The sequence below is a fragment of the Tamandua tetradactyla genome, chromosome 17 (assembly GCF_023851605.1).
Source record: "Tamandua tetradactyla isolate mTamTet1 chromosome 17, mTamTet1.pri, whole genome shotgun sequence".
NCBI classification, from domain to species: Eukaryota; Metazoa; Chordata; class Mammalia; order Pilosa; family Myrmecophagidae; genus Tamandua; species Tamandua tetradactyla.
Genome location: NC_135343.1, coordinates 75,707,267 through 75,732,390, shown reverse-complemented (window position 1 = coordinate 75,732,390; position 25,124 = coordinate 75,707,267). Strand labels below are relative to the sequence as shown.

Here is a 25,124-nt window from a genome sequence, read left to right as displayed (position 1 = left end):
ATAATTTGATTTTTTAGATTAAAAAATGCAATAGATCTAAATTTAGCAGGTATTAGTGTATACTCTAAATTTAATACATGTCAATAAAGATTTATTGAATGCATATTATATGCCAGTCAATATAATAGACACCAGAGATATTTAAAAAAGCAGAAATAATTAAAACAAGGCATTTTATCACAAAAATGGAAATATAAACAATGCAACAGAAAAAGAAATTCAGAATTCAATCTAACTATATAAATTTAATATGTGATGTGCTGGTTTGAAAGGATTTATATACCCTAGAAAAGCCATGTTTTAATCCTAAATCACTCTTGTAGGAGCAACGGTTTCTTCTAATCCCTATTCAGTACTATAGGTTGGAAACTTAAGTTACCTCCATGGAGATGTGACTCAATCAATTGTGGGTATTAAACTTGATTACATGGAGACGTGACTTCACCCATGTGGGTGGGTCTTGATTAGTTTACTGGAATCCTATAAAAGAGGAAACATTTTGGAGGAAGCTGGAGATTCTGAGAGAGCAGAGAATGCTGCAGCACCACCATGAAGCAGAAAGTCCACCCGCCAGCGACTTTTGGAGATGAAGAGGAAAATGCCTCCCAGGGAGCTTCATGAAACAAGAGGTCTAGAGAGAAAGCCATGTGCCCTTCCAGCTGAGAGAGAAATCTTGATCATCATCGGCCTTCTTGAATCAAGGTATCTTTCCCTGGATGCCTTAGATTAGACATTTCTATAGACTTGTTTTAATTTGGACAATTTCACAGCCTTAGAACTGTAAATTAGCAACTTATTAAATCCCCCTTTTTGAAAGCTATTCCATTTCTGGTATATTGCATTCCGGCAGGTAGCAAACTAGAACATGTGATATATAAGAAAAGATTTGTTTGATGAATATTTATGGGTTTCACTGGTTATAAATTTGGAAAGTGATTTATTTAGATCAATACTTTATATAATATATAAAAGAAAACTCCAATTGAGCTAAGAAATAAATATAAATAGCCAAATTATAGGGCAAAACTACAAGAAAATCAACATGATCAGAAGAGAAATAATTTTCTCAGTTTTGAAGCATTGGAAGGAATCAGCAAGACTGATAGAAGCAAATATCTTCAGAGCTTTCAGATAATGAGAACCATAACACTAATATAAAATGTCAACAAAAGTCTAGAGAAATGCTTTTACCAATCATGACAAGCAAACATACTGATATTTTATAAATTATTCATTCAAAAATATAAAACACAACATTAAAATCTAAGTAGGTAAATTAATAAAAAATATGAATAAATAATTTACAAAAGAGAAACTCTAGATGGCCCGTACACTCCAGAAACAAAGCTCATCTTTATAAAAAAATAAATGCAGATTCAAGCAACCTTGAAGCATTGATTTATATTGTTAAATCAGGAGAAGTTAAAATAAAATGCAACATTTAGTGCTGGTCAGTTTGCAGTGACACTTGAGATTCATACATTATTGGTGGCAGTGTAAATTGTTACATCCCATTTGGAAATTATTATGACAGTGCATATAAAAATCCATAAAAATATTCACACACTTTGAATTATATATTACTCTTTTAGGAATTTATTTTAAAGAAAGAAATCAACCACAAAAATGCTATGTGACTGAAGTTAAATATTTTGTATGAAAATGAAAATTAATAGTAAATTAAATGCTCACCAAAAAGAGCAACATACAAAATTTTATGGTTATAAAACCTTAAGAATACTATGCAGGAAGAAAAAGAAGAACTCGATAATGAGAGATTGAATCAGTAATCAAGAACCTCCTGATAAAAAAGGCCTGGGGTGGGCCACGGTGGCTCAGCAGGCAAGAATGCTCGCCTGCAATGCCAGAGGGCCTGGGTTCGATTCCTGGTGCCTGCCCATGTTAAAAAAAAAAAAAAAAAAAAAAGGCCTGTATCAGATGGCGTCACTAGTTTCTGAGTTTTACCAAATTCTTCAAAGAAGAATTAACATCAATCTTGCTCAAACTCTTCCAAAAAATTGAAGGGGAGTGTTCTAGTTTGCTAGCTGCTGGAATGCAATATACCAGAAATGGAATGGCTTTTAAAAGGGGGAATCTAATGAGTTGCTAGTTTACACTTCTAAGGTCGAGAAAATGTCCCAATTAAAACAAGTCTATAGAAATGTCCAATCAAAGTATCCAGGGAAAGATACCTTGATTCAAGAAGGCTGATGAAGTTCAGGGTTTCTCCTCTCAAATGGAAGGGCACATGGTAAACACAGTCAGAGTTTCTCTCTCATCTGGAAAGGCACAAGGTGAACACGGTCAGGGTTCCTCTCTCATTTGAAAGGGCACATGACGAACACAGCATCATCTGCTAGCTTCTTCTCCTGGCTTCCTGTTTCATGAAGCTCCCTGGGAGGCATTTTCCTTCTTCATGCTCAAAGGTCGCTGGCTCGTGGACTCTCTGCCTCGTGGTGCTGCAGCATTCTCTGCTGTCTCCGAATCTCTCATTCTCCAAAACGTTTCCTCTTTTATACGACTCCAATAAACCAATCAAGACCCACCCAAATGGGTGGAGACATGTCGTCACCTCATCCAGTTTAACAACCACTCCTGACTAAATCACATCATCCAGGGAGATGATCTGATTACAGTTTCAAACATACAGTATTGAATAGGGATTATTCTACCTTTGTTCTAATAAAAATGGGATTTTGATTAAAACATGGCTTTTCTAGGGGGCATACTTCCTTTCAGACCAGCTCAGGGAGGGAGCACCTCTTAACTCGTTCTATGATACAACATCATCCTAATATCAAAGACAGAAAAAAAAAATCACAAGAAAAGAAAAACTATAGGCCAATATCCCTTATAAATACAGACGCAAAAATCCTTAACAAAGTACTAGCAAACTGAATTAGAACAGTACATTAAAATAATTATAATCCATGGTCAAGGGGGATTTATCCCAGAAATGCAAGGGTGGTACAATATATATAAAAAATTACTGTAAAACAGAAGCATGATGCCTAACATCATATGCAACATTGCACTTGAAGTTCTAGCCAGAGCAGTTAGGGAAGAAAAAGAAATAAAAGACGTCCAAATTGGAAAAGAAGAAGTAAAAATAGGGAACTATTTGCACATGACATGATCCTAAATCCTGGAAATCACAACAAAGCTACTAGAGCTAATAAACTAATTCAGCAAAGTGTTAAGGTACAAGATCAGCATGCAGAAACTGGGGGTGTTACTATACACTAGTAATGAACAATCTGAAGAGGAAATCAAGGGAAAAAATTCCATTTACAATGGCAACTAGAAGAATCAAATCTCTAGGAATAAGCTCAACCAAGGATATAAAGAACTTGTTCATGGAAAAGATAAAACAATGCTGAAAGAAATGCAAGAGAACCTAAATAAATGAAAGGTCATTCTGTGTTTATGTATTGATATTAGAATAGCGGTTATAGGGGTAAAGAATGGAGAGTTAATGCTTAATTGGTACAGAGTTTCTGGCTGGGGTTTTGGAAAAGATGGTGATAAAGGTAACACAACATGGTCAATGTGATCAGCCCCAGTAACATGTAGAGTCAAAAGTGGCTAAAATGATTAATTTTAGGTTGTATCCATGTCATCAGAATAGAACGATACAACCCAAAGAGTGAACCCTAATGTAAACTTTGGGCTATAGTCACTGATGTAATTGTAATAATACTTTTACTGCACTAATTCAAAATGGTAATAATAAGGAAAACAATGTATGTGGGGGCAGTATATGGGAGCTCTGTGCTTTCTGCAGGGCTTTTCTGTAAACCTACAATTGTTCTAAAAAAAGTAAATTGCTTAATACTATTTAGATATTAAAATAATTGTAGTAAAATGCTGGTGAACAGAAAGTGTTTATGATGAAATACTAAAAATGAAAAGATAAAATTTAATATTGTGTAAATACAAATAATCATGTCGATTATATGCATGTAGAAGTTATTTTAACAGAACCAGAAAGAATTATGTAAAAATATGAAATTCTTTGTATTAGGGTATTAGGATAGTGACTTTTTTTCTTTTGTTAAAATGTCTTTGGTGGGCCGTGGTGGCTCAACAGGCAGAGATCTCGCCTGCCATGCTGGAGACATGGGTGATTCCCGGTGCCTGCCCATGCGAAAAAAAAAAAAAGGCCTTTTATTTTGCTACATTGATTTTTGATTTGGAATGAAATATTAAAAAGAAGGAAAAACCTCCCCATATTGGTCTAAATTAGATTCTGGTCATTTTCCTATCTTAGTTCTCACCCTATTTAATTCTTGCTGCTTGTGGACAGATTCCCCGCCCCCACCCCCACCCATACCACAGGGAAACCCCCAAGTACAGGCTGTCTATTGGCTGTCTGATGTAGGTAACCCGGGGTCACCACTACCCAATCAGAAAACAGGGAAAGGAATGTTTTTCCCCATCACAATGGCTCCAAAGTTCCCACATTCCCTTTTTATTCCTTAGCAGCAGCTCTCTGGGGCCCACGGAGCCTGCTGAGAACCGCGCATGCATCCAGCCTCCATATGTGCTCAGCTGTCTCCCTACAGTGAGAGGAAAGCTCCAACTAGCTGTTCACAAACACACAGTGTCAGCACAAGAACAGGTCTAAAGAAAATATCAGAAGGAAGTCATCACTTTCCCTCCTTCTCTCTCCTATTTTCTACTTCGCTTCTTGGGGCCAATCCTTGAGTGACTTTTCTTTTTTGTAGGTTGGCTCTGCTTTTATGTGCAGTCTGTTAGTGCCATATGTAGTTCCAAGCCCAGACCTTACCAAGGTGAGTAAGATGTGGTCTCTGGTCCCAAGGAGCTATATAGTAGGGAAAAAAACAGTTGACTAAAAATGTCCCCTATATAAATGTGCTAAGTTCTAAGCCTGACATCTGGCTGGCAGCACACTCTGGGAAATTTATAAAGAGGGTGCTGAACCCAGTCTGGAAATTCATAGATAGTGTGAGTAGCGGTTAGCTAGACAAAAAGGGAGAGGAGGGATGGGTAGGGTGGAGAAGGGTGGGGTAGAGGATGCTTAGCACACAAAGTCAGCAAGTATTGCACACTTCAGGAGCACTTCCTTTCGGCTCCCTGGAGCTCTTTAAAAAGCAAGTTATTGTAGTGCCAGAGACCAGGACCAGTTCCTTTTAATCACCCAGCTCTGCCAGAGAACCCCGCCCCCTTCCCCCCAACAACACAGCTGGGGTTCCACCCATTTCCTGATCCACTTTTCCTCTCTCATCCTCCTCCTCATTACTTCAGTCATTGCTCTTTTACTTCTCTAGTCTTCCTAAGCGTGCTTTCCTTTGTTACATGTATGTGCCTAACCCCACATTCACATTTCCCGCAGCTCCCCCACCCCCCTGCAGCCCTGTATTTACCCATTGGACTGAGGCCGGGACAGGGAGGGGAAAGAATTCTTTAGTAAGTGGGTCCCGTAGTCCGTGCTGAGCAACCAGGCGTGACCAATGGGGGGGGGGGGGGGCTCTCGTTTTTCCTTAACTCATGCAGGACTCTAACAAGATGTACCCATTTGTAGGGCTGAAAAGTCAGCTCTCTTTCTCCTATTCGTCCATGTGTTTTGCTCGCCAAAAAAATCCTTGACACTTAATTTCCAACAATCTTTGCCTTATGCAATCAGTTTAGAAGTCCAAGTGATCTCCACTTGGTGAAATGTGCAAACTTGGGTGTTACTAACTTCTGGAATGGATTCCGAGGTGTATAGAGGGAAGTCAGATTCATGCACTCGCTGTATTTTTAAAAACAGTTGGTTTTCTTGAGTTTTCCATATCCTAGGAATGAACAAATGGCTTTTTTTCAAGTGATGAATTCTAGAAAGTAGCACTGCAAAAAAAATGGGGAATTGATTTTCAACATAGGTGCCAAGACCATTCAATGGGGAAAGAAAGCTTTTCAGTAAATGCTGGCTGGTTAACTGGATAGCCACATATGAAGGAATGAGTTTGGACCCCTGCTTCACATCATAAACACAAATTAACTTAAAATATATCAAAGACCTAAATTTAAGAGTTAAAGCTTCCTTCTAAGGGGTGCACGGGTGGTTAGTGATAGAATGCTCACCTTTCACGTGGGAGACCTGGGCTGGATTCCTGGACCATGCACCCCCCAAAAGACAAATAACAAAACAAAAAAACCTTCTGTATAAGGAAACGTAGGTGTAAATCTTCATGATCTTGGATTAGGCAGTAGTTTCTTAGATGTGACACCCAAAGCACAAGCAACAAAAGAAAAAAGGGAGACAAATTGGCCTTCATCAAAATTAAAAACTTTTTTGCATCAAAGGACACTTTAACAAAAAAGTGAAATGATAATCCACAGAATGAGATAAAATGCCTGCAAATCGCATATTTGATAAGGGTCTAGCATCCAAAAAATATAACTCTTACAACTCAACAACAAAAAGACAACAAAAAATAGTAAAAATTGGCAAACAGCTTGAATAGACATTTCTCTAAAGAAGATACACAAAACTGCCAAGAAACACATGAAAGTTGCTCAGCATCGGTAGTTTATTAGGGAAATGCAATTCAAAACCACAATGAGATGCCACTTGACACCCATTAGGATGATTATAATAAAACTTTTAAAACTAGAAAATGAGTTTTGGCAAGGACATGAAGAAATTAAAACCCTGTTGCGCTTCTGGTGGGGATGTAAAATGGTGCAGCCTCTTTGGAAAGCAGTCTGGCAGTTTCTCAAAAAGTTAAACAGAGAACTTAACCCCACAAAGGATAGGTCAAGCCTACTTAAAATTAGGCCTAAGAGTCACCCCCAGGAGAACCTCTTTTGTTGCTCAGATATGGCCTCTCTCTCCAGCCAACACAACAAGCAAACTCACCACCCTCCCCCTGTCTATGTGGGACACAACCCCCAGGGGTGTGGACCTTCCTGGCAATGTGGGACAGAGATCCTGGAATGAGCTGGGACTCAGCATCAAGGGATTGAGAAAACCTTCTCGACCAAAAGGGGGAAGATTGAAATGAGACAAAGTGTCAATGGCTAAGAGAATCCAAACAGAGTCGAGAGGTTATCCTGGAGGTTATTCTTATGCATTAAGTAGATATCACCTTGTTAGTCAAGACGTAGTGGAGAAGCTGGAGGGAACTGCCTGAAAATGTAGAGCTGTGTTCCAGTAGCCATGCTTCTTGATGGTGATTGAATAATGATATAGCTTTCACAATGTGACTGTGTGATTGTGAAAACCTTGTGTCTGATGCTCCTTTTATCTACCTTGTCAACAGACGAGTAGAACATATGGAATAAAAATAAATAATAGGGGGAACAAATGTTAAAATAAATTTAATTTGAAATGCTAGTGATCAATGAAAGGAAGGGGTAAGGGGTATGGTATGTATAATTTTTTTTTTCTGTTTTCATTTTATTTCTTTTTCTGAATAGATGCAAATGTTCCAAGAAATGATCATGATGATGAATATACAACTATGTGATGATATTGTGAATTACTGATTATATATGTAGAACGAAATGATCAAAATAGGAATGTTTGTGTTTGTTTGGTGTTTTATCTTGGTATTAAAAAAAATAAAATAAAAAAATTATATAAAAAAAGTTAGAGAGATATCACGTGACTCGGCAATTCCACCCCTCAGTATATACCCAAGAGAACCAAAAACATGTATCTACACAAAAACATTACACAAATGTTCAGAGCAGCATTATTCACAATTGCCAAAGAGTGGAAACAATACAATTGTCCATCAGTGGATTGGATGAATGGCTGAACAAAATATGATATATCCATGCAATGGAACATTATTCAGCCATAAAAAGGTATGAAGTTCTGATACATGCTACAACATGGATGAACCTTGAAAACATTATGCTAAGTGAAATAAGTCAGGTACAAAAGGCTGCACATTGTAGGATTCCATTTATATGAAATGTCTGGAATAGTAAGTCCGCAGAGACAGAAAGTAGATTCGTGGCTGCCAAGGGCCATAGGGGAGGGGACTGGGGAAGTGACTGCTTAGTGGGAACGGATTTTCTTTTTGGAGTGATGAATGTTTTGGAATTAGATTATAGCAGTGGTTGCAAGACATCGTGAATGTACAAAAAGAACATTGAATTGTATGCTTCAAACGGTTAAAGTAGTTAATTGTATGTCATGTGAATTGCATCTTTAAAAAAAATGAGGAAGTTCCTTTATACTTGACTGTGCTAGATTTAAGGTAGCATGTGGGCTCCACTGCGACTTAAAATCTATAGGTGGCATGATTCCATTCCACAGGCATTTTTTTATGCTAGGTTCTGGGCTTGGAGTGGGTGGAAAAAATACGAGTAGGACTGGCTAGCCCTCAAGGAGTTCACACTATTTTGGAAGAGACGGACACAAGCCAAAAGCTAGTAAATGTCACGGTGAAGGGAGATGGTTCTGCGGGGGTGCAAGGGAAGGAGTGCTTTGTCTTGACTGCAGGAATATGGGTAGGCCTCACAGAAGAGGCATTTGAACCTGGCTCTAAGGATGCGTAGGAGTTCCAACAGGTGGAGAAGGCAGTGAAGGCTATTGCAGCCAGAGGAACCAAAGGCCTGGAGGTGTATAAAGCATTTCAAGTAACCCACGTTACCAGGCGGGTGATGTGAGCTACGGTTTCTCTTTCCTTCTAGCACTTCTGCCGTTGCTTCTTATGAAACCATATAACCATTATCTACTCTGACCCTTGGTGCTTGCCTCACAGAAATTGAGCCCTCCGTTTAAAAGTAGAGACACAGAAACATGGATCTTGAGCCTTGGTGGGGTCTGGCAAGTTCCCTTGCTCCAGCCTGACCCTCCTTGTGGTTGTCTGAGTGCCCGGAACATGTTGGGGTCACGGGCCTGCCCCCACCCTCGGCCTCTCCCATCTGGGAACTACTCTCCACCGCAATGACTGGTGCCTCCCTTCGCCAGATGGACAGGCCTTGTTCCCTCGTGAAAAGGCTCTCGCGTGTTAGTGTCTCCTGCACTCCAGCCCTGTCCTCCCACCCACCCCCCGCCACGAGGCCAGTGCATCCAGAGGAGGAAACCAGCGAAGAGGAAAGGAGCGGTCCATCCCCTTTCCCAGGAGGAGTCACCCCTCCTTGTTCCTTCAGCAGTGGGCTTCATTCGGCGTTGAGTTGCATCCCGAACCCATCATCTCAAGTGGAGATGGGGAGACAAGCGCTCCTCGAGGAGGAGGTTGGTGTTTAGTGAATGGTTCAGTGAGGATTGCCAAGCAGAAAGCCTTCTGGAAAGAAAGAGATATTTTCAGCAGGGAGCCCTGAGACCCCCGATCCGTCCCAGATGAGAACCTGGTAGAGGGGTGGTCTCCTTCAGAGTGCCTGTGGCTGATGCTCCCCCCCACAGTATCAAGTACCAGCCTATTTTACACTGTTTATTAGTTTGTCTTCCCAGGGCGTAGCTGATCCATTGCACATATGCGTGGACTGGGCAGTGCGGCAACATCCCTGAACAGGACATTCCCTGAAGCCAGGAATAATAGCTCCCAAACCAGAGATCCAGTTTGATGAGCTATTCAATGTTCCCCAAGTCTCCTACGCTTGGCCGAGATCAGGATGGGGAGACAGCTGGCCTCGAGCAGCAAACAAGGCCCACCTGCCCGCCTGAGGCTGGGCCTGAGGTGGGGGGTGGGGGGTGGGCTCGGACTGCATTGTAAATATGCACCGCCAAAACTCTGATAAAAAGGGACATGGATTTAACACTGACTTCTCCTTGAACCAGTTGATATATATATATTTTCCAAACCAAAGGCTGCTCGGCATCTCTTTCACAGTCTGTAGTTCTCTGAAGGATAAAGGTTCTGACAGAATGGACGAGGACCAGATGTGCAGTGGAATGGGTCGGTCTGTACTGGGTGGGGGGAAGGGGCCAGAATCTCATTTCTTGGAGGGGTTGGGGTGGGGGGGGTGGTCAGTGACAGTGGCAAGGAACAGATTTTTCCAGCCGCTTTCAGGCTGCGATTTGCACTGCATAATCTGAATGCTTTTATCTGTTTCTGAAAATAGACAGGAATTTTTTCCACATGCTGCTCCAATCTGCCTGTTGAGACGTGAGGAGGGCTGCAGGGACACAGCTGTATGTAGTCCAGAAAGTACGTCTTGTGACCCGCCGCCTCCCTGCCTGATAACCTCTCTCCATGCTGGCCCTATGGAGCTGCATTATCTTAAACCTCTTGAAGAAAGAAATCAGAAGTCCCGGAAATACTTTCCATTCGGAATTTTGTATGACTTCTGGTACATTGTGCTATCATTTCTTACTTTTCCTTAAATATACTGGAGAAAATGCCTTTGTGTATAATTACCTGTCCAGATGCAATGCTTCCTCGAGTCTGTTCAAAATGACATGTGCAGGAAACATAAACGGGGCCAAAAGGAGGAAATGGTTTGATCGTACACTTTATGTTTATTACCAGTGCTACAAATTGCATTCTCTATGTTTGTCTTGGATTGAGACTACAAAGAAGCGTCACAAATTATCTATAAGAACCTTCTGGAAGTTTAACGGGATTAATTCAGATCCCATCTCTCAGCAGCTGGGCCCTCTCATTGAAGATCAAAAGGATCGTGAGCCTTCCAAGTGAACTGCTGTCAAGTAAACAGCAGGGGAATCTCTAGTATTATTTATATAGCATTTTATTTTTCCAATTATGTTTTGGTGTCTTCCTGTTACAAGCCTATCTTATAAATATGGAAACCAAGGAACTGGCAAGGAAAACTATGCTTAGGGTCACATAGAAGTGGAGCTAGGAATATGACAGAACTTTTTTCTTTTTTAACTCAGATCAATTTATCTAGATACTGCCCCTACTTATTTCTATACTTTGTTTTCAGTTGCTGTTTACCCACCTGCCAAGCCCAAGAAGATATTTGTGCTGAGCATGCAGTAAAGAACAACAGTTTCATTTCTTTTACAACCTGCAGTTTCCTGGGCCCAGAGAAAACTGGCAACCGTCTTTGAGGCTGGTAAGTTTGGGGAACTTACTTGCAAGGTTCTTCTAAAGTAGACCTTGCTATGAATGGAAGCAAGAGAAGAGTGCCAGGGCATCGTGGAACATCCTGTGCCTCTGGGACTCCTTTGTTGCCCTCATGGCTGAAGAACCCCATGGCTCCCTCAGGTACTGCTGAGGTAGAGAAAGAAAAAGAGCAGAAACGTAAAACCCATGGTCACGCACTGTAGGCTGAGGTCCCTTCTCAGAGAACGCTCCTGTTAGATGCTGAGCCCAGGAACTGCAATTTGCGAATCAATTTCTCAAGTGCCAGAGCATGCCAAGCGTCCAGCAGGGTGCCACATTTGTCAGCCCCTCAGGAACCGCACACCTGGCATTGACGTCGCCTGCCACCTGCTGTCGCCCATGAGGAAGATGGGGTCACCCTGCTGTGTTTTGGGGCTGGGTGTCTCCCCAGGTGAGCTGCTCAGTCACCCAGGAGAAGAAGGACAGGGAAGGCAACCGGAAGCAGAGGGAGGCCCAAAGAGTGACCGGAAAGAAGACAAAAGAAAGACTGAGACTATAATAGCGAGGAAAGCGATGGGGCTCGAAGGCCAGTGGGCAAGCCCGAGACAAAGGGAGAAAAGGCTTAGCAGGAAGAAGTGGTCATTTACTGTCACCTCCACCAACAGCATCTCAAACCCCGTGATGACCTGGATAAATAGCCTGAGTCTCCAGGAATTTTAAGAGTGACCAAGCATAGGACTTTGAAAGAAAGAAAGGCAGGAAGTTGGTCCCTGGAAAAGAAGAGGGCTGGCACCTGACCCATTCTACCGTGGGCCAAGACACGCAGAAGCTTTCAGATGACATTATCTGGTCATCACTTATAAAAGCCTCTAATTTGGTCATGCACGGGACTAGGTGCTTTGTCACTATTATTTCTCAATCTGCTCTTTGGTGAGCAAAATTGAAGCTCTTTTACAATAATAAATGGTTTTACAGAAAGGACCATTGAAGTACAGAGAAGAGTCAGACTTTTAAAAGATATTCAGTATAAGAAACACCAACCAATAAGCAAACAAATAGGCATTGCTCTCCTTGATTTTGAGCATCAAAAAGATGCAGGCTTCCACTCTTCCTTTGCCACTTTGTGACCTTGAGCATTGGTTTAACATCTTGGATCTTATATGTTTTCATCTATACAATGTGAAAATAATACTTACCATGCAGGGTCCTTCCTTGTAAGAGATGGCCATAAAATGTGTTCAATAAGAGATCAGTAACAGTTGGTTATTATCCTTCTATCTGTTGGCTTCTACCAGAAGTATGGGGACTGACTTTTCCAGGGAACCTTTTTTATAGAAATCCCATCTCCCTATTTATATTTCTTTTGCAGTATTTTGGAAAGGAACTTCAAGATCATTTGATCCAAGCCATTTCTTTTACGGATGAGGAAACTGAGGTCCAGAAAGATGAACGGCTCATATGAGGTTCCAGTTTGATGTGACTTGGTGGAAGAGGTGGGATTGAGGCCCTTGGCCCTGTGGGCAGTGCGATTTCCTTCACACGTGCCTGCCTACCTGTACAGGCAGTCCCGAGAGTCCCTATGCATAGTCAAATGCATTTTCCCTATTAAATGGCCAACTGGACAGTACTCACCTAAGATAACTCTTCAGAAGAAAAGTTACAAGTGAAAAAAAAAAAGAATCAGAGATACCTACCCTTATTACCTCCCCAAGGTTGTCGGGTAAAGTTTCTAAACGTTCCATCTCTTGGGGAGGGCAGCAGAGAGACCTCTGCTTAAAAATATCCTGGTGCTTCTATTAAACCTTCATAGGAGGCATAAAAAGCCTTCCTGTGGGTGGGCTACGGTGGCTCAGCAGGCAAGAACGCTTGCCTGCCACGCCAGAGGACCTGAGTTCGATTCCTGGGGCCTGCCCATGTTAAAAAAAAAAAAGCCTTCCTGTGAAGAGGCAATAGCAACGATGTGCTGCCATAGGATGCTCAGGCTGGTAGCCTTGACTTTTGGGAATCTATCCAATGACTGTGCAGGAAGCCATCTAAGTCCTCTTTGCCAGTAAGAAGGTTCCAAACTGTTCATACCCTCAGGGACAGCTGAGCTATTAATGGAACATGGACCAACTCTGAGGCCCTTCAAGACCCACATTTTATGAGCTATATTTCCATAGACCTTGGAATGCATCTAGAAAGCTCTGTGGACAGAAAGAACAGAGAGGTAGCCTCATCCTAGACTGTGGCTGCTGTGTGTTAAGAGTAGGATGGATATTATGCATCTTTTAATGGACTGAGTAATCTGCAGAGGGTAAAGGTAAGAAAGCAAGGGATTTAGGTTAGAAGGAGAGAAGGAGGAATTGGGGATGGAAAGAAAGACTGCCTTGGGCCCAATCTTGCTTCAAGGCCGAGTTTAACCTCAGGCCTCCCTTTGCCTTCATTTAGTAGAGGGAAGAGAGGGCCCGAAATGGGTGAAAATGAAGGGAAATTCTATGTCCCTCGTATTTCCATGCTCAGGCAAGACCTGCCTTTTAGAAAAATGGGTGTCAGTACATCCAGACTCCCTGTCCTTCCTCCCGTCGGCACAGGTGCGGTGGCCAGCACGTTGGCCAGCTGCTGCCAAGGCTGAAATCAGAAGCCAAGAGCACCTGCAGTAAGCGAATGTCCCACCGAGACTAGGCCATTAGGCTTGGCGCTTGATCCCAGGCAGCACCTGTGTGCCTGTGAAAGAGCAGTTCAGACCACAGTGGGGGTGGGAGGGGGTGATCTCAAAGCCAAGGGCCCCCCATAGTTCCAGGCAAAGAGCTTTTCCCCTTCTTTTTCCCTAACGATTCCCCAGATGCTCAGTGCTGTTTCCCTTTTCATGCTCACATAAGGCACTGGTCCCAAAGTCTGCAGTTGGGGAGAAAGACTGCCTGTCCACACCTGTTCTTTTTCCTGCACACACACACACACACACACACACACACACACACACACACTCCTGCATGTGCACACAAGCGTGCCTGCAAGATTTCCACCCCGACCAACTCTATCAGCTCAGCCTCATTTCCTTCCACGGCTGGGCCCTTGGAACCCAGTGCCGAGCTCGTGTGGGCTCTAAAAATAACCCTGTCCAGAGTGATAAATGGAAAGGCATTTGCTCTCCTTTTCCTGCCTCAGCGTCAGGACCTGAATCATGTTAGGAGATGACATTCTGTTAACACAAGCACTTTTGTTTCCTCTTGTGCTCTCTCACCATCCGGTGGGGGCCCTGGCCAGGACTGGGTTTCAATTTTTAAAGCCTCCCTGGGGGTCCATTCAACACCCCGTCCACTGACATTAAGGAAAGCTGTAGACAAAGAGAAGAGGAGAGAAGCATCCTGTGGCTCCCCAGGGGAGACTAAGGACGTGCTGAGGTACAGGCAGGACAGAGACAGTCCCCACCCTCTCTCAAGAGAGGCTGAGTGGCCAGACACCCAGGCTAGAGGTCACCACCACCTCAGCTCAGCACCTGGCTCTGGGAAGCCACCCAATGAGAGACAGTAGAAAGGAGAAGGGAATTTAATCCCAGAGTGACTCTGACATTCCCAAGATTGGACTTGTTGGTCAGCAGACGTCTCAGCCATGCATTTAGCAGGAGTATCTTTTAGAACTTGTAAAATCCCATGATGGATACAGCCCATCACTCAGTCTTGAGAAGGATCATTTCTGATAGCCTTTGCTTGGGCCTTCATTCCACTCCAGCTCACAAGCCGCTTGGGAGCCTGTGAGTCTCCGGAGCAACAGATCTGACAGTTCATCCTCCCCGACAGAAACCAGCTCCTCCTGTTAAGCCTCTCTTCTAGTCTCTAAGTCTCATTTCTATTTTTCTGCTTGGATTTGTATGGAGTCTTGGTTCCATGGAACCTTTTAAATGATCTTTGTGACCCCGTATTGAGAAGCTCCTCTTAACCTTCCACCTGTACTCAAACAAAATGACAGAAGTTTTTGGCTTGAGCAACAAACCCATAAATAATCAGGAACCTAGGAAATTCACATCTCAGTTCCAAGAGAGATTCATTGTTCAACCAGGACATGCGGCCTGAGACCCAAAGTATGTAATTCTGAGGAGGGAAAAAGAGGCTTCGCAGCTGGCAGTGAAGAGGCAGGCAGACAGACCCACAGCAGCTCACACTCAATGGCCCAGGGGACATGCTATGCTAAGGCTGCAGAAGACACAGTCTCACATAAGCAAAAGGCTGAGATGGGAGAACCTCTTGGACAGAGAGACAGGCAGACACCTGGGAGACAGATTCTAAAAATGGGGACACAGAGACATAGCACCTAGGTGATTTGTTCTTCACTGGGTCTCGCAGACTGCTGGGGGCGTGGAATGAATTTGGGCTTGCGAATGAGGAGACATTGACTTCCACTGGGGCTCCACCATCAGTTCTCAGGATGACATTAAGGTATCTTCATTGGTAAAATGCAGAGGCAGGATGAGGGGTGCAAGGGTAGTTCAGTGGTAGAATTCTTGCCTGCCATGCAGGAGACCTGGGTTTGATTCCTGGCTCATGTACTTCCCCCTAAAACAAACAAGCAAACAAACAAACAGAAAACCAAACAAGCAAAAACATTCCACAAATGGTGCTGCAATAACAGGATACTCACATGGAAGGAGAATGAAATGTGACCCCTCCATACAGCAATACCAAAAAAAAAAAAATGCAGAGGCAGGACTGATCTCCACTTCTGGGACACTGACACACTTCAGCCTTACAGATGTAGGAGGAGTCGGCTGAGAGGAAGAAGAGAAAAGCCTGTTGGACAGTGAAGCGGTCCAGGTGGTTGCTAAGCAGAAGGCTTCTTCTGCCCTTTCAACTACTCAACTCTTTCCCTATAATAACCTCTTGTAGCAGGTCAGATGTGCTTTTTTTCTTAGGAAGCCTCAACTCCGTCTTGGTGGTTAGAGCCTCTCTTAAATTCCATCCAACACCTCATCGTCTCCATCCCTCATTCCACTTCCTCTCTTAGCTGCTCTCAGACCTGGCTTTTTCCCCTCTTGAGTTCCCTGATTACTGAGCAGGTGGGGAACCATGTCTCTAGGTTCGCTGGACATTCAGTAGAAGTCAGGTTAGACTTGACTCCAGAAGATCACAACTGAGTGTGCTCTTCACAGCTCACAGATACTTCTTCAAAGGGGTGTAGCTAGCTTTGTGTACACCTTCCCCATATCAGCTCTCCTGAGGATCTCTGTGCCCTTTCCCTCTCCCCAAACGTCTTTTATGGCCACTCCCTAAAGGCCTTTCCTGAATCAACTCATACTCCTTTGGTCCTGCCTATAGTTCTTGTTTGAACTTGTGACTCTGTGTATCTCTGCCTTCTTGGTCTTGCCCCTTCTCCAAGACTTTCCTTTTCTATTTTACTCTAGCTCTTCTGCTGTCACAAGGGATAACACAGAAAGATATTACCAATGAGAGAGAGATCATACAGACATGAAAACCCTCCTCACCTCCCCAGTTATCTCTAATGGGAAAGGGTTCCCATTCAACCTCCAAGAATCTGGGGGAAGCTTTACCAGCCACAGGTTAAGATCACTAATAGATCCCAGGGGACTGCCCTGGACATCTCCGGAACAAAGGTCATCTACAGGATATTTATAGAAGGTTTCAGAAGTCTGCACCTTCGCTGGTGAAAACCTTGTGTCTGATGATCCTTTTATCTAGGGTATGTACAGATAAGTAAAAAATATGGATAAAAATAAACAAATAATAGGGGGAACAGGTTAAAATAAATTGAGTAGATTGAAATACCAGTGGTCAATGAGAGGTATGGTATGTATGAGTTTTTATTTTCTGTTTTATTTCTTTTGCTGGATTGATGCAAATGTTCAAAAAATGATCATGATGATGAACATACAACTATGTGATGATATTGTGAGCTGTTGATTGTAACCATGTATGGATACAAACATGTCAAGAAGGTTTGCATGTTAAAATTTTACAATAAAAATATTAAAAAAAAATCTGCACACTCATTTCAGCACTGCATTTCTAGGCAGTGCTTGCTTCTGCTAATTCACCGGATTTGTTGAGCCCTGCCCTTGTGGAGGGTTAACTGCTCATGAAGCTTTTAATCTGCATGTGAAAAGCATTCAGGGCCCACCAATGGGCTGTCCAGTCTGTTAGCTCCTTTTCTTCTTAGTCTCTAGATGTGTATCCAAAATCTCTTCTGATGGATGCAGAGAGAATCTATCCTAAAATTAAAGAGCAAGGATAACTTTTCAATTTTTTTTTCAAATTTTAACTTGGACCCTGTAACTGAACCTTTCCCTTAGTGGGGTAGGCTTCTAAGGGTAGTTGTTTTCACTACTGTAAAGATAAATGAAAGACAATGTGGGTGTGAGAATACCTTCTCAGGGTATGGCTGGTGACTTGGCAAGTCATTTTTCCCAGGGCACAGCCTGGCTCCTTTCCAGGCCCTCCAGTGGATCCCTATCCAAGGAGAAAATACAATGAGGCAGATGAACCCAAGAATGGGCCGCCACTTCCCAGGCACAGCCTGCTTAGCATCTGGTGAATGTGCACAATTAGTAATGCTTTTGAGGATAACGACTTAGTCTCATGGAAAAAGGAGAATTGGTCCAAGATAGTGTCTGGTAAACTTTGACATTCCACCCTGAAGTGATCCCACACTCATGTAGAATCACTAAACAGCTGCACGATCATATTACGGAATCTTCTTCCAGAGCCAGCTTGTCATTGAATCCATCCCCAAATTCCAGCTTTCCTCAAACAAAAGAGGAGCCCTGATGTGGAAGGAGCTGAATCAGCCAGATGGAAGAGAGGCGTAGATTGCCAGGGTTGGAAGGACCCTGTGAGATGTTTTGGCTGAACTCCCAGGCATTTTGCACATGAAAAAACCTGAGGTTAAAAAGGGGAGCATACTTCTCAAAGTCATATAGTGGGAGAGCTAGGACAAGAGAATTGGACCCCCAAACGCCAGCACCTCCAGGCCAAGGTACCCATCCACCTCTTAGGGTTGCACAGCCCTCCCTGACCCCATTCCCTTCATCAGGGAGGGTCTAAGCCATAGGGTTAGTGATGGAATCCCTTCAGTTCCTGTGCTGACAGCATCTGCCAAGAGGAGAAAGCTTGTGTTCTCGAGGGGAGAGAAGGAGGAGGTGGTAGCAAAAAGTTCAGAGTTTACTAAGCCATAGACACAGAGTTAAACAGGATGTAGCAAGTTGTTCAGATCTGAGACCCAGGTAAGAACCAGTTTCATTGAAGTCTTTTCAGAGGATCAAACGGAAAAGAGCAAATAATTGTTCAGCATTCCATAGCAATTCTGTGAGAGATGAAGTGTGGCAGAGAGTAGTGGTTCTGAAAGGCAACTGGTTCTTGCCAATGACAATATTTTCACAGATTACACAAAACACACACACATCAAAGAGTGGAGTATTTAATAAAGCTCAATTTATTCAGTGTTTCTTTATTCCAGGACCATGTCCTGTCTCTTTGGGCAGTTAATATATCTTTTCTCCCTTAACAAGTCCTCTCAAGAAAATGTTGGCCAACCATTGAGGTATCTACTAAGGGTTATTGAAACTATATTGGTTGATAAAATCCAAAAGTCTGGGAATCGTGGATGTGGTTGAAAGAACTTAGACTCTGGGCAAAGATAGACATGGGTTCAAGTGCAGGGTCAGCTATTTCTCATTACACGGCCTTGGAAAGCTTCTTAACACTCAGAGTTGACGTTTCCTATCTGTGATATGAAAAGCCCTCAGGGCAGCAATTGCCTTGTGGTAAGTGATTATGAATGTTGTCTCCCAGCTCAGAAATATTTTGTCTGTGCTTGTGCATATGCACATGTGCATCTATATTGAACTAGGTCTTCTATGGAAAACAGGAGACTTTTAATAGTCGACCTTCAAAAAACTAAAAATTTTGCTGGTTAGATAATCCACCTGAACAGAAAGCATGAGCAAGACATAGAAAAGTCTAACGTATCTTTCTTTCCAACCCCTAATGAGTTTCTTTGGTTTGGTAGTGGTGACAGAATTTTCAGATATTGCTTTCCACAGTTCATATTATATTGTTTTTCCATGGCTGGTTTTCAGTTTATATGAAGGCTCCCTCAAAGCTCATAAAATTCCCTTTAAAACCTCATAAAATTTCACCTGAGGATGTTTATTGCCCACAGGATGTGAGCTGCGTCCATTTGGTTTTGATAGATTTACCATGATGAAACCCGGGGTCCCATTTCCCACCAGCCTTATGGAGATGGCTGCCTCCTGATTTAGCACAGTGGGTCTCCCTTCTGTCCCCCAGTGAGGAAATATTTCAGCTCCCTGGGACTGAGAGGCTCAGTTTGATTCTTACTTCCAGGTTTCTGAGGTTCTGGAGTTTGCTGTGACTCTGGCAATGGATGCTCCCTGTGCAAGTCATCCTTGACTCCTCCCAGATATCATCCCATCCCCAGGATTCCATCCACAAGAACTTGCTGATGAGCCCAGTGAGAGACCTTCAAGAGATTACAAGGATGCAAAAGCTGTTGCCTGCTAAAGTCAAAGCCAGCTCTCAAGTGCGTTAAAACAATCCAAAGTAATTCCTTAATATCGACTGCAAATTCATCTCCATGAGACATTTACCCATTGGTCTTAGTCCTGTATGATGATCTTACACATATTTGCAGAAAGATATGTCTCTCCTTTAACCATCTATTTTCCAGGCCAAATACCACCATATCATTGAATCTGACTTTCAAGATCTGGTGTCCAGATTTCTTGCCTTCTTGGTTAGTCCCTTTGGGGTCCACATTTGAGTGTGTGTCTGAGCCATACTGGAGTAAATAAGAGTCTGTGTCTCAGTCTCCCTGGCTGTAGAGACACACTTCTCGGCTAGCCAGAGAGCGCCCAAGAGCAAGCACAAAACCTGGGCAGGTAAAGTCAACTCTGTGAAGTCCAAACAGGGAGGCAGAACCCCTGCCTGGAAATTCAGAGCATCCTGGAGGTCTAGACTCAGAGTTGGAATGAGGGCAGAAGTACGGTGATACAGACTGGAACAATGTGGAAGGAGGTACAGGTTAGCTGCAACTGGAGGTAACTCATGCCTAGGGGATGTTGGGTTCTAGATATGGCTGACATTTTGGAGGCTCAGGGAATAAGATGTGTGGGTGAAGACCTATTATTTAATTCTAAGCTTCCACAGAAGGTGGGGCCAAAGCTGTTGATCTATCCTTCCTATTTTATTGGAATTCCTTTGCTTGGAAGTAAAGAAACCCAACTCATCCTGTCTTAAGCACAGAGGGAATTGATGGGGTCACATGATTTCCAGGTACTGGTACTAAGGGTAGCTTCTGCTTCAGGAGCAATTGGACCCAGGTGACCCTCTCTAGCTCTGAGTTGCCTTTCCTTTCAGACAGATGTTTCCAAGTGGTAGCTTCCAGCAGCTTTTCATTTGCTTCCTCCCAGTTTCAAATTCAGCCAAAAGCAAGCTTCTGTTTCCCAAGAATTCTAATAAAAAGTCCCAGGCTTGGGTCATGTGCACATTCTTGGATCTCCGAGGTGCAGGTATAACCATATCAGGCAGAGAATAGTAGAGGATGGTTTCCCCGAGGGAAATGGGGGTGGATGCTTCCAGACCATTGCTCAGCCTCACTCCAGATTAGCTCTGAAGTTGCGGGGAAAGGCCCAAGGCAGGACCAACAGCGGATTTACAAGGATGTGAGTTGAGGGTGGCTCCACTTGGAAGAATTTCTCTTAGACAAAACTGAGCCCAGCACCTCGGAGATGGTCCAGCCAGTGAGTGGCACAAAGGGACTCTGTCTCCATCATACTGGGCCCTTTCCTTTAGCTGAGGCCCAGGCCTGGGCTGCCCCACCCATCTACCCAGGCTCGACACTCCTATTGGGCACTCAGGTAAAGCCCCTGGACCCTCTGCAGGTGATTTAACCTTAAGACCCTCTGTCCCCATCGTTTGTCAGTTGCAGGAGCATATATTCCAGGTCCTTGCTTTCAGCTTTGTGCTTTCCAACACCAGGGGACATTTTGTGGGGTGGAGAAATAACATTTAAACCAGCCTTCCCTTTCCTCATCTTTCTCGCCCTCTAAAAACCACCCCAGCAAAGCTTCACCCTTCTTTTAAATTTGGGGCTTGGCTTGGCTTGGTAAGCCTGGGGCTGCCTGATGGAAATCCAGTGCCCAGCTCAGCCCCCAAATTGTTTCTCTCCCCCAGATCTTAATCTCAGCAGGGGCTTCTCGGAGTATCCGGGTGAACAACTTCTCCCCCCTGAAACAGCCTGCGTTCTTCTGAGACCATAAGATTCTCCTCCCCTTCAACTCTTCCACTCAGCACTGGAAGCTCTCCTGACAAAGTAAAGATGAAGGTGACAAATCATATATGGGTCACATTCCTGTGTCTCTTTATCCTCTTGGCTACCCCAAGGCTGGAGCGTTTGGAAAATGTCAAATGATTCAGCAAGTAAAGTTGAATGGGTTCTCCACGCTGCACAGTGGGTGCCAGGGAGCAGAGCGACAGCTGATGCAAGAACTGGATAGAGTGGAAGTGGGGCTTAAAACAAAGACAAAAAGAACCCAAGCGTAGCTGAGGACTTCTGCACCAAAGGATTTAGGAAAAGTGCTCAAAGAGGTGCCACAGGGGGCTCTTGACCCCTGCTTGTGGCTGGAGGCCAGGCAGGCTGGGGCTTTGCCCGCAGGATGGGATCAGTCAGTTATGCCAAGACTCCGTGCTATGTCCTGGGGCTTACTTCTCTGGGGGTGGAGTGGAGGGACACTGAAAAGGGACAACTGAATTGGGAAGTTGGGGCAATTGGGTTGGGGCTCAGCAAAGCCTCAGGGCCCTGACAGGCATCACTTATAGCATGGACAGGGAGGAGCAGGCAGCTTTGGAGAAAAATCCCTCCCAGGAGCGTGACTCACAGCCCACACCTGTGCGTGGGCTCCCCGGCGCCAGGTCTGCAGGGGACCCGGAGAACCTGAGGCCCCCTGGCAATAGAGCAGCCTTGCTGGACTCCTGCTGACTCCACTTTCCCCCATGGGCCCCCCAGGACCTGCCCCAGCACCCCGACCCTGCACAGCCCTGGTCCACTGACCTCAGGAATCCTGCACCAACCCGGCCCAGGGAATCGTCCTCTCCAGGGGCAGGGCCTGGGATGGGGATTCTAATCTTCCCCCACTGTCTTCCCAGCCAATGTGGAGTGCAAACTCTGCCTTGTTGCCTTCGGGGCTGCCTCCTTTCATTCTCAAGAGCATTTCCCTCTTCCAACAAAAACCTCCACATACAGTCAACAAACTTTGGTTTTCAAAATTTTTGAATCCGGAAGTTAAAAAAAAACTAAACACTGATTCTTTTTCCCCTTTGCACTCCTGTTTGGACAACGCTAATTCTCCCCAAAGTGATGCAAATATCTTGGGAAGAGTTAAGTTGGGCAAAGTGTGGAAAGCACAAAGATTGATATTTCAACATTGCAATTATATTTCATTCTCATAGTTCTTTGCAGCCAAGTAATTCGGCAGCAGAAATCCAGTCACCACAAATAATCTCTCTCTTTTAAATAAAAGCCTTACTGTAATATCTTTCACATATAAACTAATTTATCCATTTAAAGTGTATGATTTGGTGGTTTTTAAATATATTCTCAGAGTGGTCACAAATAATCTTTACTTACAAGCAGTGCTTTGGGAGAGCAGACACAAGGCAATGGTGGTTTTTCAGGTTTTTTTTTGTTTTTGAGTTCTACAAAACGTCCAATTCAAATATACTAGAGTGCCCAAGAGTAGAATCCAGTCCAGGGAGGCTTGTTGAGCACACGCCATATCTGCTCCTTTTGAGTTTAAGGAAAGAGGGAAATGACTTTTGTTACATGCCCACTAATGAGCCCAGCCCTTGATGTAACTTTTTATTATATAACCCGTACAAAAAGATTTTCACTGCTGAGAGAATATCATCCCCATTTTTTCAGATGAAGTACCCGAGGTTCAAAGTCACCCAGCTAGGAAGTGGCAGAGCTGGAGATTCTAACCAAGTCATATGACTCCAAAGTCACTCTGCTCAGGGCTCTTTCTATTGCCGTAGATTCTTTCTGAGAGCCAAAGATATCGTGGAGGCTGTTCTGGAAAGGCCTCTACTTTCATAGGCTTAAATTCTGAGCCTCCTTAAAATTCCGGGAACACGTCAAAGGCAAGCCATGCCCTAGGCCAGTGGTTCTCAAAATGCAGTTTTGAAATCAGTGGTTTGTCTGCTATGGCCATAGGTTGAACTTCCCGAGGTTTTGAGATGCCTCTCCCAATCCCCTCCACCCAAAAGGACACATGACGTAGCCCAGCACCCTGAGCCCAGAGCATGAGACCCTGGTCAGTGGATGCTTCCAGAATGGTCCCAGGTCTGCCCTCAGTCCTGGGGACCCAGGAGCATGTACCGAGACGCAGGCTTGGGCAGGCTCCATCCCCAGTGTGCATGGCCTAGAGCAGGGGGGAGCCAGTTCTGCCTGGAGGTGGCCAGTTAGCCCTCTGCCCGCAACTCCTCCCTCCTTCCTGGGACATCTTAAACCTTTTTATGTATCTCCTTACGCCCTCCTGACTCCCTCTTTGGACTTGCTTTTGTTTCTTTCTGTTCCAATAAAGACCTCATGGCAAAGATGAAGAAGATTGATAGCGCCCAGTGTTGGCAAGCGGATGGGAAAATAGTCTCATTTACCGTTGCTGGGAGTTTACAATAGCACATCCCTTTTGGACGGCGATTTTAAATAGGCATTATCAAGGACTCAGCAGTTTCAGTTCATGGAATGGATACTATGGAAATGCTTCCACCAGTGTGCAAAGATATCACACAAGGCTGTTTGTTATAGCATTGTTTATAATTGGAAACATTTAGATACAACCCAAATGTCCATCAGTAAGGGACTAATGATGTAAACTGGTGCATCTGTATTAAAAATACTATGCAGCCATTAACTAGAGAGAATGCTCTATATTTTCATAGGGATAATCCAAAATAGGTTATATCTAAATGGTTGACAGCATAAGCACATTAGAATTGCTAACATTTCTTAACAACTTACTATGTTTCTGACACATTATCTTCTTTAATCCTCATATGAAGTATTAGTATTGTTCCTATTTTCTAGCCAAGCCAAGACTGGAACTCAAATTTGTGTCATCCCTAAGATCCCCAGTATAATCCCATTTTGTAGAAAATATTAGGGAAATATATGTATTTACTCAAGTCAACACAAGTGTTAAGTAAAGGAAGATATGCTTGCTGAACTGCTATTTATCCTTCTGGATTCCTTAGGTGTTTGATTTCTCTCTTTCCATCCCAGGCAGAGTTAATCACCCCTTCCTGGGTGATCCAGATCCGCCTGTGCTCACCAGATACCCTTCACCAGCCTTCCTCTTAAACATTATGTTTGTCACCACTATTTCCTACTGTGCGCTGACCCCCCGGCTATGTGTGGCTGATTTGGTTTCATATCCCCAGTGCCTGGCACAAGAGACAAAGATGCTCCAGAACCTCTAAGGAAGTTTCATACTTACCGAACCAAGGTTCAGACAGGGCCAAGGAGTCAGGGCAGATGGCACTGCTGCTACTCTAGGGGACAGCCTGCCAGGTAGACCAGGGGTCCCGCTCCCTCTTGCTCTTAAGCTCTTGCGGCCTGAGGATAAAGCCTTTCACAGGACCAGAGAAGATTTGCAGGTGAGCTCATACCCCTAAGGCTTCAGGTCCCCTCACTTCCATGAGCCTTTTGAAGTTTCTGGACTTAATTTCCTATTTGTTAATTTTGTAATCTTTTTCTTAGACAGGGGCCCCCAAACGTCCCCCAAACTTCAGGCTCCATAAAACCCGGGTCTGTCCCCATCCTTATTTTATTGCAGGCTGGCTTCTCATTGCCTTTTGCCTGAGGTGGTCCTTTCCTAAATGCACCTCTAAAAAGCCAGGCTGCCCACCTTCCATGAGGGAGACTCAGGTTCGATTCCCGGACCACGCACCGCCCCACCCCCTGCCCCCCCAAAAAAGCCAGGCTTCTTCGTTCTGAGTGCCCCCTCATTCATCAGTCACATTGATGTTTTCACTTCTGCACCTCAAAGCCATGTTCCCCAGGCAGGTAAATTGGGTGTCTTGAGTCTCCCAGGGTGTTCAAACATTTTAGAAAGTTCAGGGCAGAAGTCCATTTCTCTATCAT

At 43.9% G+C, this 25,124-nt stretch overlaps 1 long non-coding RNA gene across 2 annotated transcripts; it reads left to right on the top strand.

Moving 5' to 3' along the window:
* Positions 1-4,432: 4,432 nt before the first annotated feature.
* On the top strand, positions 4,433-21,319 carry LOC143661768 (uncharacterized). 2 transcript variants are annotated; one of them, XR_013164817.1, is made up of 4 exons: positions 4,433-4,621; positions 4,728-4,793; positions 10,852-10,983; positions 21,158-21,319. It is a non-coding gene; the product is annotated as an uncharacterized LOC143661768 (long non-coding RNA). The 2 variants fall into 2 exon arrangements; XR_013164815.1 differs by lacking the exon at positions 21,158-21,319 and adding an exon at positions 12,343-12,720.
* Positions 21,320-25,124: the final 3,805 nt, after the last annotated feature.